Source organism: Schistocerca cancellata, chromosome 2 (genome assembly GCF_023864275.1).
Source record: "Schistocerca cancellata isolate TAMUIC-IGC-003103 chromosome 2, iqSchCanc2.1, whole genome shotgun sequence".
NCBI classification, from domain to species: domain Eukaryota; kingdom Metazoa; phylum Arthropoda; class Insecta; order Orthoptera; family Acrididae; genus Schistocerca; species Schistocerca cancellata.
The window spans coordinates 533,892,813-533,905,926 of record NC_064627.1 but is presented as its reverse complement, the minus strand read 5'-3'; the positions used below and the strand labels follow the sequence as shown (position 1 = coordinate 533,905,926).

Genomic DNA, 13,114 nt, shown 5'->3' with positions numbered 1-13,114 from the left:
CGGGGCAAAATCACCGGCCCACTTATTTACTGCAGGAATAAGTATTGTATCGACATGCAGTGTCGTCTAATGCAAATGAGAAATGTGCTGGGCACTCTTTTCCACGACTTGCTGCAACGAAACGGACAGCTCGATACGCTACACTGATATTGCTTGCAAGGTTTTGACGTTCGTCCTAGCCCAAGATTGTCCTGCTGTTTGGATGGAGCTTGGTGTTTGGGCGGCCACTAGCGACGGATGTCTGCAAAGTCAAGTCTCTCCAGTAGGCCCTGCCAAATCGGTTCTGTATATGGCGGCCTGACGCAAAACAAACTGTCGAAAGGCAACAGATGGATTATTATAGGCTCGATACGTTAAAATGACTGCGACAGGTATGCACTTAAATATAAATAAGAACTCGTCGTTCGCAAATACCAACATACCCTTTGCTGGAGCCGAAATTTGATTGGTTTATAGATCTCGACATGATGTATAATTCGAAGGGCATACGCTATGGAATGTTGTGCGCTTTCATCTGGTAGGCAGTTTTGCCTCGTATTTCATACACACGCTATCTGCCACGTACACGCTTCGTTGTTACTACTGAGTGGCGTTTCGCATGGAGAAGGAGTGACCGCAAACGCGTGCTTTACGTAAAATTCTTCGACGAGGATGGGATTCGAACCCTCGCGTGCAGAGCACATTGGATTAGCAGTCCAACGCCTTAACCACTCGGCCACCTCGTCTGCTGGAACTACATCTGCATCTTTGGCGAGTGCTTGCGCAAAGAAGACATCTGTCGATTCGAAAACGCATTCAAAGCACCGTACTGGGCCGGTGTCTGCGTCTAATGCCCAGCTGCAGCGCAGCCGACCAAGCTCCCACTCGCGAATCATTTAATGACAGCATCCGTCCACGTCGATATCCGATCGGGGCAAAATCACCGGCCCACTTATTTACTGCAGGAATAAGTATTGTATCGACATGCAGTGTCGTCTAATGCAAATGAGAAATGTGCTGGGCACTCTTTTCCACGACTTGCTGCAACGAAACGGACAGCTCGATACGCTACACTGATATTGCTTGCAAGGTTTTGACGTTCGTCCTAGCCCAAGATTGTCCTGCTGTTTGGATGGAGCATGGTGTTTGGGCGGCCACTAGCGACGGATGTCTGCAAAGTCAAGTCTCTCCAGTAGGCCCTGCCAAATCGGTTCTGTATATGGCGGCCTGACGCAAAACAAACTGTCGAAAGGCGACAGTTGTGCTACAGATGGTTTATTATAGGCTCGATACGTTAAAATGACTGCCACAGGTATGCACTTAAATATAAATAAGAACTCGTCGTTCGCAAATACCAACATACTCTTTGCTGGAGCCGTAATTTGATTGGTTTATAGATCTCGACATGATGTATAATTCGAAGGGCATACGCTATGGAATGTTGTGCGCTTTCATCTGGTAGGCAGTTTTGCCTCGTATTTCATACACACGCTATCTGCCACGTACACGCTTCGTTGTTACTACTGAGTGGCGTTTCGCATGGAGAAGGAGTGACCGCAAACGCGTGCTTTACGTAAAATTCTTCGACGAGGATGGGATTCGAACCCACGCGTGCAGAGCACATTGGATTAGCAGTCCAACGCCTTAACCACTCTGCCACCTCGTCTGCTGGAACTACATCTGCATCTTTGGCGAGTGCTTGCGCAAAGAAGACATCTGTCGATTCGAAAACGCATTCAAAGCACCGTACTGGGCCGGTGTCTGCGTCTAATGCCCAGCTGCAGTGCAGCCGACCAAGCTCCCACTCGCGAATCATTTAATGACAGCATCCGTCCACGTCGATATCCGATCGGGGCAAAATCACCGGCCCACTTATTTACTGCAGGAATAAGTATTGTATCGACATGCAGTGTCGTCTAATGCAAATGAGAAATGTGCTGGGCACTCTTTTCCACGACTTGCTGCAACGAAACGGACAGCTCGATACGCTACACTGATATTGCTTGCAAGGTTTTGACGTTCGTCCTAGCCCAAGATTGTCCTGCTGTTTGGATGGAGCTTGGTGTTTGGGCGGCCACTAGCGACGGATGTCTGCAAAGTCAAGTCTCTCCAGTAGGCCCTGCCAAATCGGTTCTGTATATGGCGGCCTGACGCAAAACAAACTGTCGAAAGGCGACAGTTGTGCTACAGATGGTTTATTATAGGCTCGATACGTTAAAATGACTGCGACAGGTATGCACTTAAATATAAATAAGAACTCGTCGTTCGCAAATACCAACATACTCTTTGCTGGAGCCGTAATTTGATTGGTTTATAGATCTCGACATGATGTATAATTCGAAGGGCATACGCTATGGAATGTTGTGCGCTTTCCTCTGGTAGGCAGTTTTTCCTCGTATTTCATACACACGCTATCTGCCACGTACACGCTTCGTTGTTACTACTGAGTGGCGTTTCGCATGGAGAAGGAGTGACCGCAAACGCGTGCTTTACGTAAAATTCTTCGACGAGGATGGGATTCGAACCCACGTGTGCAGAGCACACTGGATTAGCAGTCCAACGCCTTAACCACTCGGCCACCTCGTCTGCTGGAACTACAACTGCATCTTTGGCGAGTGCTTGCGCAAAGAAGACATCTGTCGATTCGAAAACGCATTCAAAGCACCGTACTGGGCCGGTGTCTGCGTCTAATGCCCAGCTGCAGTGCAGCCGACCAAGCTCCCACTCGCGAATCATTTAATGACAGCATCCGTCCACGTCGATATCCGATCGGGGCAAAATCACCGGCCCACTTATTTACTGCAGGAATAAGTATTGTATCGACATGCAGTGTCGTCTAATGCAAATGAGAAATGTGCTGGGCACTCTTTTCCACGACTTGCTGCAACGAAACGGACAGCTCGATACGCTACACTGATATTGCTTGCATGGTTTTGACGTTCGTCCTAGCCCAAGATTGTCCTGCTGTTTGGATGGAGCTTGGTGTTTGGGCGGCCACTAGCGACGGATGTCTGCAAAGTCAAGTCTCTCCAGTAGGCCCTGCCAAATCGGTTCTGTATATGGCGGCCTGACGCAAAACAAACTGTCGAAAGGCGACAGTTGTGCTACAGATGGTTTATTATAGGCTCGATACGTTAAAATGACTGCGACAGGTATGCACTTAAATATAAATAAGAACTCGTCGTTCGCAAATACCAACATACTCTTTGCTGGAGCCGTAATTTGATTGGTTTATAGATCTCGACATGATGTATAAATCGAAGGGCATACGCTATGGAATGTTGTGCGCTTTCATCTGGTAGGCAGTTTTGCCTCGTATTTCATACACACGCTATCTGCCACGTACACGCTTCGTTGTTACTACTGAGTGGCGTTTCGCATGGAGAAGGAGTGACCGCAAACGCGTGCTTTACGTAAAATTCTTCGACGAGGATGGGATTCGAACACACGCGTGCAGAGCACATTGGATTAGCAGTCCAACGCCTTAACCACTCGGCCACCTCGTCTGCTGGAACTACAACTGCATCTTTGGCGAGTGCTTGCGCAAAGAAGACATCTGTCGATTCGAAAACGCATTCAAAGCACCGTACTGGGCCGGTGTCTGCGTCTAATGCCCAGCTGCAGTGCAGCCGACCAAGCTCCCACTCGCGAATCATTTAATGACAGCATCCGTCCACGTCGAAATCCGATCGGGGCAAAATCACCGGCCCACTTATTTACTGCAGGAATAAGTATTGTATCGACATGCAGTGTCGTCTAATGCAAATGAGAAATGTGCTGGGCACTCTTTTCCACGACTTGCTGCAACGAAACGGACAGCTCGATACGCTACACTGATATTGCTTGCATGGTTTTGACGTTCGTCCTAGCCCAAGATTGTCCTGCTGTTTGGATGGAGCTTGGTGTTTGGGCGGCCACTAGCGACGGATGTCTGCAAAGTCAAGTCTCTCCAGTAGGCCCTGCCAAATCGGTTCTGTAACAGATGGTTTATTATAGGCTCGATACGTTAAAATGACTGCGACAGGTATGCACTTAAATATAAATAAGAACTCGTCGTTCGCAAATACCAACATACTCTTTGCTGGAGCCGTAATTTGATTGGTTTATAGATCTCGACATGATGTATAATTCGAAGGGCATACGCTATGGAATGTTGTGCGCTTTCATCTGGTAGGCAGTTTTGCCTCGTATTTCATACACACGCTATCTGCCACGTACACGCTTCGTTGTTACTACTGAGTGGCGTTTCGCATGGAGAAGGAGTGACCGCAAACGCGTGCTTTACGTAAAATTCTTCGACGAGGATGGGATTCGAACACACGCGTGCAGAGCACATTGGATTAGCAGTCCAACGCCTTAACCACTCGGCCACCTCGTCTGCTGGAACTACAACTGCATCTTTGGCGAGTGCTTGCGCAAAGAAGACATCTGTCGATTCGAAAACGCATTCAAAGCACCGTACTGGGCCGGTGTCTGCGTCTAATGCCCAGCTGCAGTGCAGCCGACCAAGCTCCCACTCGCGAATCATTTAATGACAGCATCCGTCCACGTCGAAATCCGATCGGGGCAAAATCACCGGCCCACTTATTTACTGCAGGAATAAGTATTGTATCGACATGCAGTGTCGTCTAATGCAAATGAGAAATGTGCTGGGCACTCTTTTCCACGACTTGCTGCAACGAAACGGACAGCTCGATACGCTACACTGATATTGCTTGCATGGTTTTGACGTTCGTCCTAGCCCAAGATTGTCCTGCTGTTTGGATGGAGCTTGGTGTTTGGGCGGCCACTAGCGACGGATGTCTGCAAAGTCAAGTCTCTCCAGTAGGCCCTGCCAAATCGGTTCTGTAACAGATGGTTTATTATAGGCTCGATACGTTAAAATGACTGCGACAGGTATGCACTTAAATATAAATAAGAACTCGTCGTTCGCAAATACCAACATACTCTTTGCTGGAGCCGTAATTTGATTGGTTTATAGATCTCGACATGATGTATAATTCGAAGGGCATACGCTATGGAATGTTGTGCGCTTTCATCTGGTAGGCAGTTTTGCCTCGTATTTCATACACACGCTATCTGCCACGTACACGCTTCGTTGTTACTACTGAGTGGCGTTTCGCATGGAGAAGGAGTGACCGCAAACGCGTGCTTTACGTAAAATTCTTCGACGAGGATGGGATTCGAACACACGCGTGCAGAGCACATTGGATTAGCAGTCCAACGCCTTAACCACTCGGCCACCTCGTCTGCTGGAACTACAACTGCATCTTTGGCGAGTGCTTGCGCAAAGAAGACATCTGTCGATTCGAAAACGCATTCAAAGCACCGTACTGGGCCGGTGTCTGCGTCTAATGCCCAGCTGCAGTGCAGCCGACCAAGCTCCCACTCGCGAATCATTTAATGACAGCATCCGTCCACGTCGATATCCGATCGGGGCAAAATCACCGGCCCACTTATTTACTGCAGGAATAAGTATTGTATCGACATGCAGTGTCGTCTAATGCAAATGAGAAATGTGCTGGGCACTCTTTTCCACGACTTGCTGCAACGAAACGGACAGCTCGATACGCTACACTGATATTGCTTGCAAGGTTTTGACGTTCGTCCTAGCCCAAGATTGTCCTACTGTTTGGATGGAGCTTGGTGTTTGGGCGGCCACTAGCGACGGATGTCTGCAAAGTCAAGTCTCTCCAGTAGGCCCTGCCAAATCGGTTCTGTATATGGCGGCCTGACGCAAAACAAACTGTCGAAAGGCGACAGTTGTGCTACAGATGGTTTATTATAGGCTCGATACGTTAAAATGACTGCCACAGGTATGCACTTAAATATAAATAAGAACTCGTCGTTCGCAAATACCAACATACTCTTTGCTGGAGCCGTAATTTGATTGGTTTATAGATCTCGACATGATGTATAATTCGAAGGGCATACGCTATGGAATGTTGTGCGCTTTCATCTGGTAGGCAGTTTTGCCTCGTATTTCATACACACGCTATCTGCCACGTACACGCTTCGTTGTTACTACTGAGTGGCGTTTCGCATGGAGAAGGAGTGACCGCAAACGCGTGCTTTACGTAAAATTCTTCGACGAGGATGGGATTCGAACCCACGCGTGCAGAGCACATTGGATTAGCAGTCCAACGCCTTAACCACTCTGCCACCTCGTCTGCTGGAACTACATCTGCATCTTTGGCGAGTGCTTGCGCAAAGAAGACATCTGTCGATTCGAAAACGCATTCAAAGCACCGTACTGGGCCGGTGTCTGCGTCTAATGCCCAGCTGCAGTGCAGCCGACCAAGCTCCCACTCGCGAATCATTTAATGACAGCATCCGTCCACGTCGATATCCGATCGGGGCAAAATCACCGGCCCACTTATTTACTGCAGGAATAAGTATTGTATCGACATGCAGTGTCGTCTAATGCAAATGAGAAATGTGCTGGGCACTCTTTTCCACGACTTGCTGCAACGAAACGGACAGCTCGATACGCTACACTGATATTGCTTGCAAGGTTTTGACGTTCGTCCTAGCCCAAGATTGTCCTGCTGTTTGGATGGAGCTTGGTGTTTGGGCGGCCACTAGCGACGGATGTCTGCAAAGTCAAGTCTCTCCAGTAGGCCCTGCCAAATCGGTTCTGTATATGGCGGCCTGACGCAAAACAAACTGTCGAAAGGCGACAGTTGTGCTACAGATGGTTTATTATAGGCTCGATACGTTAAAATGACTGCGACAGGTATGCACTTAAATATAAATAAGAACTCGTCGTTCGCAAATACCAACATACTCTTTGCTGGAGCCGTAATTTGATTGGTTTATAGATCTCGACATGATGTATAATTCGAAGGGCATACGCTATGGAATGTTGTGCGCTTTCCTCTGGTAGGCAGTTTTTCCTCGTATTTCATACACACGCTATCTGCCACGTACACGCTTCGTTGTTACTACTGAGTGGCGTTTCGCATGGAGAAGGAGTGACCGCAAACGCGTGCTTTACGTAAAATTCTTCGACGAGGATGGGATTCGAACCCACGTGTGCAGAGCACACTGGATTAGCAGTCCAACGCCTTAACCACTCGGCCACCTCGTCTGCTGGAACTACAACTGCATCTTTGGCGAGTGCTTGCGCAAAGAAGACATCTGTCGATTCGAAAACGCATTCAAAGCACCGTACTGGGCCGGTGTCTGCGTCTAATGCCCAGCTGCAGTGCAGCCGACCAAGCTCCCACTCGCGAATCATTTAATGACAGCATCCGTCCACGTCGATATCCGATCGGGGCAAAATCACCGGCCCACTTATTTACTGCAGGAATAAGTATTGTATCGACATGCAGTGTCGTCTAATGCAAATGAGAAATGTGCTGGGCACTCTTTTCCACGACTTGCTGCAACGAAACGGACAGCTCGATACGCTACACTGATATTGCTTGCATGGTTTTGACGTTCGTCCTAGCCCAAGATTGTCCTGCTGTTTGGATGGAGCTTGGTGTTTGGGCGGCCACTAGCGACGGATGTCTGCAAAGTCAAGTCTCTCCAGTAGGCCCTGCCAAATCGGTTCTGTATATGGCGGCCTGACGCAAAACAAACTGTCGAAAGGCGACAGTTGTGCTACAGATGGTTTATTATAGGCTCGATACGTTAAAATGACTGCGACAGGTATGCACTTAAATATAAATAAGAACTCGTCGTTCGCAAATACCAACATACTCTTTGCTGGAGCCGTAATTTGATTGGTTTATAGATCTCGACATGATGTATAAATCGAAGGGCATACGCTATGGAATGTTGTGCGCTTTCATCTGGTAGGCAGTTTTGCCTCGTATTTCATACACACGCTATCTGCCACGTACACGCTTCGTTGTTACTACTGAGTGGCGTTTCGCATGGAGAAGGAGTGACCGCAAACGCGTGCTTTACGTAAAATTCTTCGACGAGGATGGGATTCGAACACACGCGTGCAGAGCACATTGGATTAGCAGTCCAACGCCTTAACCACTCGGCCACCTCGTCTGCTGGAACTACAACTGCATCTTTGGCGAGTGCTTGCGCAAAGAAGACATCTGTCGATTCGAAAACGCATTCAAAGCACCGTACTGGGCCGGTGTCTGCGTCTAATGCCCAGCTGCAGTGCAGCCGACCAAGCTCCCACTCGCGAATCATTTAATGACAGCATCCGTCCACGTCGAAATCCGATCGGGGCAAAATCACCGGCCCACTTATTTACTGCAGGAATAAGTATTGTATCGACATGCAGTGTCGTCTAATGCAAATGAGAAATGTGCTGGGCACTCTTTTCCACGACTTGCTGCAACGAAACGGACAGCTCGATACGCTACACTGATATTGCTTGCATGGTTTTGACGTTCGTCCTAGCCCAAGATTGTCCTGCTGTTTGGATGGAGCTTGGTGTTTGGGCGGCCACTAGCGACGGATGTCTGCAAAGTCAAGTCTCTCCAGTAGGCCCTGCCAAATCGGTTCTGTAACAGATGGTTTATTATAGGCTCGATACGTTAAAATGACTGCGACAGGTATGCACTTAAATATAAATAAGAACTCGTCGTTCGCAAATACCAACATACTCTTTGCTGGAGCCGTAATTTGATTGGTTTATAGATCTCGACATGATGTATAATTCGAAGGGCATACGCTATGGAATGTTGTGCGCTTTCATCTGGTAGGCAGTTTTGCCTCGTATTTCATACACACGCTATCTGCCACGTACACGCTTCGTTGTTACTACTGAGTGGCGTTTCGCATGGAGAAGGAGTGACCGCAAACGCGTGCTTTACGTAAAATTCTTCGACGAGGATGGGATTCGAACACACGCGTGCAGAGCACATTGGATTAGCAGTCCAACGCCTTAACCACTCGGCCACCTCGTCTGCTGGAACTACAACTGCATCTTTGGCGAGTGCTTGCGCAAAGAAGACATCTGTCGATTCGAAAACGCATTCAAAGCACCGTACTGGGCCGGTGTCTGCGTCTAATGCCCAGCTGCAGTGCAGCCGACCAAGCTCCCACTCGCGAATCATTTAATGACAGCATCCGTCCACGTCGAAATCCGATCGGGGCAAAATCACCGGCCCACTTATTTACTGCAGGAATAAGTATTGTATCGACATGCAGTGTCGTCTAATGCAAATGAGAAATGTGCTGGGCACTCTTTTCCACGACTTGCTGCAACGAAACGGACAGCTCGATACGCTACACTGATATTGCTTGCATGGTTTTGACGTTCGTCCTAGCCCAAGATTGTCCTGCTGTTTGGATGGAGCTTGGTGTTTGGGCGGCCACTAGCGACGGATGTCTGCAAAGTCAAGTCTCTCCAGTAGGCCCTGCCAAATCGGTTCTGTAACAGATGGTTTATTATAGGCTCGATACGTTAAAATGACTGCGACAGGTATGCACTTAAATATAAATAAGAACTCGTCGTTCGCAAATACCAACATACTCTTTGCTGGAGCCGTAATTTGATTGGTTTATAGATCTCGACATGATGTATAATTCGAAGGGCATACGCTATGGAATGTTGTGCGCTTTCATCTGGTAGGCAGTTTTGCCTCGTATTTCATACACACGCTATCTGCCACGTACACGCTTCGTTGTTACTACTGAGTGGCGTTTCGCATGGAGAAGGAGTGACCGCAAACGCGTGCTTTACGTAAAATTCTTCGACGAGGATGGGATTCGAACACACGCGTGCAGAGCACATTGGATTAGCAGTCCAACGCCTTAACCACTCGGCCACCTCGTCTGCTGGAACTACAACTGCATCTTTGGCGAGTGCTTGCGCAAAGAAGACATCTGTCGATTCGAAAACGCATTCAAAGCACCGTACTGGGCCGGTGTCTGCGTCTAATGCCCAGCTGCAGTGCAGCCGACCAAGCTCCCACTCGCGAATCATTTAATGACAGCATCCGTCCACGTCGATATCCGATCGGGGCAAAATCACCGGCCCACTTATTTACTGCAGGAATAAGTATTGTATCGACATGCAGTGTCGTCTAATGCAAATGAGAAATGTGCTGGGCACTCTTTTCCACGACTTGCTGCAACGAAACGGACAGCTCGATACGCTACACTGATATTGCTTGCAAGGTTTTGACGTTCGTCCTAGCCCAAGATTGTCCTGCTGTTTGGATGGAGCTTGGTGTTTGGGCGGCCACTAGCGACGGATGTCTGCAAAGTCAAGTCTCTCCAGTAGGCCCTGCCAAATCGGTTCTGTATATGGCGGCCTGACGCAAAACAAACTGTCGAAAGGCGACAGTTGTGCTACAGATGGTTTATTATAGGCTCGATACGTTAAAATGACTGCGACAGGTATGCACTTAAATATAAATAAGAACTCGTCGTTCGCAAATACCAACATACTCTTTGCTGGAGCCGTAATTTGATTGGTTTATAGATCTCGACATGATGTATAATTCGAAGGGCATACGCTATGGAATGTTGTGCGCTTTCATCTGGTAGGCAGTTTTGCCTCGTATTTCATACACACGCTATCTGCCACGTACACGCTTCGTTGTTACTACTGAGTGGCGTTTCGCATGGAGAAGGAGTGACCGCAAACGCGTGCTTTACGTAAAATTCTTCGACGAGGATGGGATTCGAACCCACGCGTGCAGAGCACATTGGATTAGCAGTCCAACGCCTTAACCACTCTGCCACCTCGTCTGCTGGAACTACATCTGCATCTTTGGCGAGTGCTTGCGCAAAGAAGACATCTGTCGATTCGAAAACGCATTCAAAGCACCGTACTGGGCCGGTGTCTGCGTCTAATGCCCAGCTGCAGTGCAGCCGACCAAGCTCCCACTCGCGAATCATTTAATGACAGCATCCGTCCACGTCGATATCCGATCGGGGCAAAATCACCGGCCCATTACTTACTGCAGGAATAAGTATTGTATCGACATGCAGTGTCGTCTAATGCAAATGAGAAATGTGCTGGGCACTCTTTTCCACGACTTGCTGCAACGAAACGGACAGCTCGATACTCTACACTGATATTGCTTGCAAGGTTTTGACGTTCGTCCTAGCCCAAGATTGTCCTGCTGTTTGGATGGAGCTTGGTGTTTGGGCGGCCACTAGCGACGGATGTCTGCAAAGTCAAGTCTCTCCAGTAGGCCCTGCCAAATCGGTTCTGTATATGGCGGCCTGACGCAAAACAAACTGTCGAAAGGCGACAGTTGTGCTACAGATGGTTTATTATAGGCTCGATACGTTAAAATGACTGCGACAGGTATGCACTTAAATATAAATAAGAACTCGTCGTTCGCAAATACCATCATAATCTTTGCTGGAGCCGTAATTTGATTGGTTTATAGATCTCGACATGATGTATAATTCGAAGGGCATACGCTATGGAATGTTGTGCGCTTTCATCTGGTAGGCAGTTTTGCCTCGTATTTCATACACACGCTATCTGCCACGTACACGCTTCGTTGTTACTACTGAGTGGCGTTTCGCATGGAGAAGGAGTGACCGCAAACGCGTGCTTTACGTAAAATTCTTCGACGAGGATGGGATTCGAACACACGCGTGCAGAGCACATTGGATTAGCAGTCCAACGCCTTAACCACTCGGCCACCTCGTCTGCTGGAACTACAACTGCATCTTTGGCGAGTGCTTGCGCAAAGAAGACATCTGTCGATTCGAAAACGCATTCAAAGCACCGTACTGGGCCGGTGTCTGCGTCTAATGCCCAGCTGCAGTGCAGCCGACCAAGCTCCCACTCGCGAATCATTTAATGACAGCATCCGTCCACGTCGATATCCGATCGGGGCAAAATCACCGGCCCACTTATTTACTGCAGGAATAAGTATTGTATCGACATGCAGTGTCGTCTAATGCAAATGAGAAATGTGCTGGGCACTCTTTTCCACGACTTGCTGCAACGAAACGGACAGCTCGATACGCTACACTGATATTGCTTGCAAGGTTTTGACGTTCGTCCTAGCCCAAGATTGTCCTACTGTTTGGATGGAGCTTGGTGTTTGGGCGGCCACTAGCGACGGATGTCTGCAAAGTCAAGTCTCTCCAGTAGGCCCTGCCAAATCGGTTCTGTATATGGCGGCCTGACGCAAAACAAACTGTCGAAAGGCGACAGTTGTGCTACAGATGGTTTATTATAGGCTCGATACGTTAAAATGACTGCGACAGGTATGCACTTAAATATAAATAAGAACTCGTCGTTCGCAAATACCAACATACTCTTTGCTGGAGCCGTAATTTGATTGGTTTATAGATCTCGACATGATGTATAATTCGAAGGGCATACGCTATGGAATGTTGTGCGCTTTCCTCAGGTAGGCAGTTTTGCCTCGTATTTCATACACACGCTATCTGCCACGTACACGCTTCGTTGTTACTACTGAGTGGCGTTTCGCATGGAGAAGGAGTGACCGCAAACGCGTGCTTTACGTAAAATTCTTCGACGAGGATGGGATTCGAACCCACGTGTGCAGAGCACACTGGATTAGCAGTCCAACGCCTTAACCACTGGGCCACCTCGTCTGCTGGAACTACAACTGCATCTTTGGCGAGTGCTTGCGCAAAGAAGACATCTGTCGATTCGAAAACGCATTCAAAGCACCGTACTGGGCCGGTGTCTGCGTCTAATGCCCAGCTGCAGTGCAGCCGACCAAGCTCCCACTCGCGAATCATTTAATGACAGCATCCGTCCACGTCGATATCCGATCGGGGCAAAATCACCGGCCCACTTATTTACTGCAGGAATAAGTATTGTATCGACATGCAGTGTCGTCTAATGCAAATGAGAAATGTGCTGGGCACTCTTTTCCACGACTTGCTGCAACGAAACGGACAGCTCGATACGCTACACTGATATTGCTTGCAAGGTTTTGACGTTCGTCCTAGCCCAAGATTGTCCTGCTGTTTGGATGGAGCTTGGTGTTTGGGCGGCCACTAGCGACGGATGTCTGCAAAGTCAAGTCTCTCCAGTAGGCCCTGCCAAATCGGTTCTGTATATGGCGGCCTGACGCAAAACAAACTGTCGAAAGGCGACAGTTGTGCTACAGATGGTTTATTATAGGCTCGATACGTTAAAATGACTGCGACAGGTATGCACTTAAATATAAATAAGAACTCGTCGTTCGCAAATACCAACATACTCTTT

The 13,114-nt window shown here is 48.4% G+C and overlaps 14 non-coding genes across 14 annotated transcripts; all 14 read right to left on the bottom strand.

Moving 5' to 3' along the window:
* Positions 1-643: 643 nt before the first annotated feature.
* On the bottom strand, positions 644-725 carry Trnas-gcu (transfer RNA serine (anticodon GCU)). Its single transcript has one exon. It is a non-coding gene; the product is annotated as a tRNA-Ser (tRNA).
* Positions 726-1,563: 838 nt separating this feature from the next.
* On the bottom strand, positions 1,564-1,645 carry Trnas-gcu (transfer RNA serine (anticodon GCU)). Its single transcript has one exon. It is a non-coding gene; the product is annotated as a tRNA-Ser (tRNA).
* An 838-nt stretch (positions 1,646-2,483) lies between these two features.
* Trnas-gcu (transfer RNA serine (anticodon GCU)) lies at positions 2,484-2,565 on the bottom strand. Its single transcript has one exon. It is a non-coding gene; the product is annotated as a tRNA-Ser (tRNA).
* Positions 2,566-3,403: 838 nt separating this feature from the next.
* Trnas-gcu (transfer RNA serine (anticodon GCU)) lies at positions 3,404-3,485 on the bottom strand. Its single transcript has one exon. It is a non-coding gene; the product is annotated as a tRNA-Ser (tRNA).
* A 790-nt stretch (positions 3,486-4,275) lies between these two features.
* On the bottom strand, positions 4,276-4,357 carry Trnas-gcu (transfer RNA serine (anticodon GCU)). Its single transcript has one exon. It is a non-coding gene; the product is annotated as a tRNA-Ser (tRNA).
* Positions 4,358-5,147: 790 nt separating this feature from the next.
* Positions 5,148-5,229, bottom strand: Trnas-gcu (transfer RNA serine (anticodon GCU)). The gene has a single exon. It is a non-coding gene; the product is annotated as a tRNA-Ser (tRNA).
* Positions 5,230-6,067: 838 nt separating this feature from the next.
* Trnas-gcu (transfer RNA serine (anticodon GCU)) lies at positions 6,068-6,149 on the bottom strand. Its single transcript has one exon. It is a non-coding gene; the product is annotated as a tRNA-Ser (tRNA).
* Positions 6,150-6,987: 838 nt separating this feature from the next.
* On the bottom strand, positions 6,988-7,069 carry Trnas-gcu (transfer RNA serine (anticodon GCU)). The gene has a single exon. It is a non-coding gene; the product is annotated as a tRNA-Ser (tRNA).
* An 838-nt stretch (positions 7,070-7,907) lies between these two features.
* On the bottom strand, positions 7,908-7,989 carry Trnas-gcu (transfer RNA serine (anticodon GCU)). Its single transcript has one exon. It is a non-coding gene; the product is annotated as a tRNA-Ser (tRNA).
* Positions 7,990-8,779: 790 nt separating this feature from the next.
* Positions 8,780-8,861, bottom strand: Trnas-gcu (transfer RNA serine (anticodon GCU)). Its single transcript has one exon. It is a non-coding gene; the product is annotated as a tRNA-Ser (tRNA).
* A 790-nt stretch (positions 8,862-9,651) lies between these two features.
* Trnas-gcu (transfer RNA serine (anticodon GCU)) lies at positions 9,652-9,733 on the bottom strand. Its single transcript has one exon. It is a non-coding gene; the product is annotated as a tRNA-Ser (tRNA).
* An 838-nt stretch (positions 9,734-10,571) lies between these two features.
* On the bottom strand, positions 10,572-10,653 carry Trnas-gcu (transfer RNA serine (anticodon GCU)). The gene has a single exon. It is a non-coding gene; the product is annotated as a tRNA-Ser (tRNA).
* Positions 10,654-11,490: 837 nt separating this feature from the next.
* Positions 11,491-11,572, bottom strand: Trnas-gcu (transfer RNA serine (anticodon GCU)). The gene has a single exon. It is a non-coding gene; the product is annotated as a tRNA-Ser (tRNA).
* Positions 11,573-12,410: 838 nt separating this feature from the next.
* On the bottom strand, positions 12,411-12,492 carry Trnas-gcu (transfer RNA serine (anticodon GCU)). The gene has a single exon. It is a non-coding gene; the product is annotated as a tRNA-Ser (tRNA).
* Between the last annotated feature and the right edge of the window lie 622 nt (positions 12,493-13,114).